The sequence below is a fragment of the Belonocnema kinseyi genome, chromosome 2, assembly GCF_010883055.1.
Source record: "Belonocnema kinseyi isolate 2016_QV_RU_SX_M_011 chromosome 2, B_treatae_v1, whole genome shotgun sequence".
NCBI lineage: Eukaryota > Metazoa > Arthropoda > Insecta > Hymenoptera > Cynipidae > Belonocnema > Belonocnema kinseyi.
In genome coordinates this window covers 18,812,236-18,816,182 of record NC_046658.1, presented here as the reverse complement: position 1 = coordinate 18,816,182, position 3,947 = coordinate 18,812,236, and the positions used below count along the sequence as shown (strand labels likewise).

General features: G+C 28.8%; 1 long non-coding RNA gene across 2 annotated transcripts in view; it reads left to right on the top strand.

The window, feature by feature from the left end:
* Window positions 1-39: 39 nt before the first annotated feature.
* Window positions 40-3,947, top strand: part of LOC117167823 — a 66,872-nt gene continuing 62,964 nt past the window's right edge. The window contains exons 1-2 of one of the 2 annotated variants that reach the window (XR_004466434.1): window positions 40-187; window positions 3,159-3,235. This is a non-coding gene — a long non-coding RNA (uncharacterized LOC117167823). The remainder of the gene's footprint in view (window positions 188-3,158; window positions 3,236-3,947) is intronic. The other variant, XR_004466435.1, reaches the window with a different exon arrangement.

Sequence of the window (3,947 nt, the reverse complement as noted above, 5' to 3'; positions counted from 1 at the left end):
TTGTCTCCCGCGTAATATGTTTCCGCGGCGTCAGCAATACCCCTATCACGTGTGATTTGATGTTAAAAGTAAAATGTGATTTGATATAAAGTTATTGACGTGTTAATATAAGTTTCACGCTTTTAAAAAGGTCATCAGCGACGAATAGTTATATCAGAAAGACAACTGTGCTAAAGTTGCGTCTGCAGTAAGTATATAAATCTAAACATAACCTCATTCTCGCTTATGTACCGAAATTTCGGTACAATTATGCCCCTTTTTCGGCTGTATTTGTACCGAAATGTCGGTACCCGTATAGCCACAGCCTTTTGTTTAGATATAAATTTTTCAATTTGTACTACTTGAATTGGATTACACATAACCTAAAAGTTACATAGTTTTTCAAGTAATTTATAAAAGGCTGCGACTATTTCGCCGTACATGTATGGCGAAATAACGACTTTGCTATTATCGCTACGAATGAAACATTTAAATTTTAAGAAATTAAAAATAAACTGTCAGGTTAGAATCCATTATAGATCATAGAGTCGACTGTATGATCAATAATAGATAACAGAATCATTCTGCGCCTCTAAAATATGTTGTTTATTAAATACTTTAGTAAGAGTTATTTTTTGTAGAAAGTTTTGAAATGAGCAAAGCGTTTTATTAGAATTTTCTCAAATAAATTTAAAAAAAAATCTCGTGGATAGAAAAATGGTTTGTCCCACATAAAACTCACAGAATGTCTCTCTTGTATAATAATACATATAAAAAAATAAGAAGGTTGAGCATTTAAGAAAATCGTCTTTTAATATTTTAAGAAGAACATTGTAATTTTGAAGATTTTCTGATTTCTCGATGGATTTCAAAAGGGATCGATAAACCTTACCAAGATCTGGAAGGAAAATTCAAATATCTGAATTATGTAAAGAATTATAGGTGTTGAAAAAAAGAAATGGTCAATTTTTTTAAAGAAAACTTAAAAATTCAAATACTCATGGCTTCAGAACAAATTTTTTTTCTTAAACCGAGAAAATACATGCCGTCTAATTTCTTCTAAAATAGTACATATATTGTCGTTAAAATGACGAATAGTCAATTGGGTTCAGGATGTCAAAGTCAAAACATCATTTTTAACAGAAAAGTGAGGCATTTATTTCTTTTAAACTAAACTTCAAACTAACATTTATCAGCATTTTACAATTTAACTTATTCCTTCGAAGTTCAGATCTTGAGAGAATCTAAGTAAAAATAAGCAATGTTTTGTAAAAAAAGTTGATTATATTCATGGAATTGGAAAAAATGATATGCAAAAAGTTAATTGAAACTATTAAACTGTTATTTGATTTAATATTGATTTAATTTTGTTATTGAATTTATGAAAGAAAAATTCGTATGAGATATTCGCGTTTTAAATTATACATGCATAATGTGAATCTTAATTGTTTCAAACAGAAAGCCTTGAAGCGTTATAATGTCAGTGTTAAATTAAAACTTTGAACGTTAGAATTTAACTATTTCATTTTTTTGAATAATTAATTTTGTACTTATTAAAAAGAGTTTATTTTTAAACAAAATTCAAAGTCGTTACATTTCTATTGTTTCTGACTTATAATTGCTTAAAATTATATCAATTTCATAATTTAGAAATTTATTAATTCATTCTTTAATTTTGAGCATTGAAAATGATAGCGTGAATTTATATTTTTGAACCAGAAATGGTTCAACTGTCCAACTGATAAAAATTTTATATTGGATTCGGATTATAATTGCCTTTTTAATGATAAATTACTTCATGATAATCTACTATGTAATGATAAATAACCTGCTCTACTTATTTTATCCATTTATCCCCTCGTGCATATATTCCGATGGGCGAGATAAGGTACCGTCCTTATTTTACCATAATTGTATGGCAAAATAAGCTACCGTCGTTATTTCACCATGACTGTATGGCGAAATAGCCACTTCGTTTATAAAATTGAGGAAAATCAGCTAATCAATTATTATTTAAAAAGTTTACTAGTAATTTTTCTTAGTTCATATTTAACAAATTTATTTTTTAATAAAACTTCCACGAATAGAATTGTAGATAATCTCTCTAAGAATAAAATAAGCTATCAACGATAAAGATGAAATATTTTGACTCATGGCTCTTATTATTTTATTGCATAATTTTGCATTCTCCACAAACCTTTGACGAATAATCGCACTTAGTAATCCGTTTTTAGTTGCATAAATTCAAGATTGTCTACAACAGAAAAAATTTTCTAACAATGATAAAATAACAATTTCAGATTTAAAAATTTTGAAGTTTGAATCTTAAGAAAAGAAAGAATTTCAAATACAAGTAAAAATAGGATAAACAAATATCAGATCTGACAGAATATTACCCACTAACAGTTTATTCCTTTTTCTTCCAAACCGTTTCACTTTTAATTTAATATAGTTTAATTTTTACTACATTCATGATGTCGTTGGGGAAAAGACATTTTTACATTCTCATCATATGAGAAGGTATTAATTGGTTGTATGCAAAAAATAACTTTCCGAGTTTTCATTAAATCTCCACGTTTACGACCCACTGATAGAGAAAAACGATTTGTGCTGCGGTTTCTGTCTATCTGATTGGATTGAGGTTCGGAATAGTTTTTAAGGTCCAAAAAGAAAGGTCGAGTTCGTTAACCAGCCTTTTTTGACCCATGTTTCAGGTTTTATCAATCAAAAAACTTTTCAAAAAATAAGAAAAGAATCATTTTCCTGACAAAATATGCAAGATACGAAAAAAAATGTGAGGAAAGCGAAAAGAGTCAACATCTAAAATATCTACTTTGCTTTAGGCTATGTCTTCATAATACTGGTAGATTTTGTTATATTCGTGAAAAATGCTATTGCAAATTAATAATAGTATTTTCTAGCAAAACTATGCGAGATACGAAAAAAATGTCAAGTGGCAAAATCATTCATCGTAAAAAGATCAACAAATTTGACAAAAAATCATTTTTTTCACATTAAACCTTTTAAATTACAAATGCATTCACACTTTTTATTTTCTCACAATTTATATTGCAGAAAATATTGCATTTTTTAAACAGCGCAAAAGTTTTATTTCGCTACATCCTGGGAGGAATATTTTGGGATTGTGTTATTAATAGCTTATATTTCCAACTTGCCAGAGTAAGGAGTTCATACAAAAAGAGGAAAGGGACAAAACATAGAAAGATAAAAACATAGAAACTTCCTCGACAAATTGGTAATTGCTGCTTTATTACTCTGTACTAGTTTAAAACTATGTAATCTCTTCTACTTTTTATAATTTTTAGTTAATGTTTTTGTTTAATTTAAAAACCCAAAGATTATAATTAAGATTTATAAGAACACGTGTACTTTGTATATTTATACAGAGTGTCCCACCACCTATGCAACCCCTTGTACTGTGTGATAGTGTATACAAAAACAGAGCTTTAGCGACAACTTGTACGTGTACCAAGCATTAAGGCAGGGTGTGGGTAGAAGTAGTCGCTAAACCTCACCTTCCATTGGTTGATTAGGCCCAACTTGGAAGTTTTTTTATGCCTAAACTATGAACTTCGTACAAATTGTTGCTAGAGAACTGTTTTGTTTATTTTTCGTGCACTATGCATAGTACAAGGGGTTGTATAGGTGGCGGTACACCCTGTATACATATGAATTTTATGAACTTAAGGCTTACAATTTTTTCTGTGAAATAGAAAGGTCGCGACTTCTTAGACGAAGAATTTCAATACTTTTCTTTTAAAAACTCTTGTAATTCGAAATCTATCACTGTAATCCAGAATTTGTAAAATAATATACATTTTTCAAAATAACTTATTATTTCAAAGAATATGTGTGATCAATTTAGTGCCAAATGCCAAAAACTGTGGATTATCGGAAGCATCATACGTTTTAGACCACTTAAATTTATATATTTCAAAACATACCCC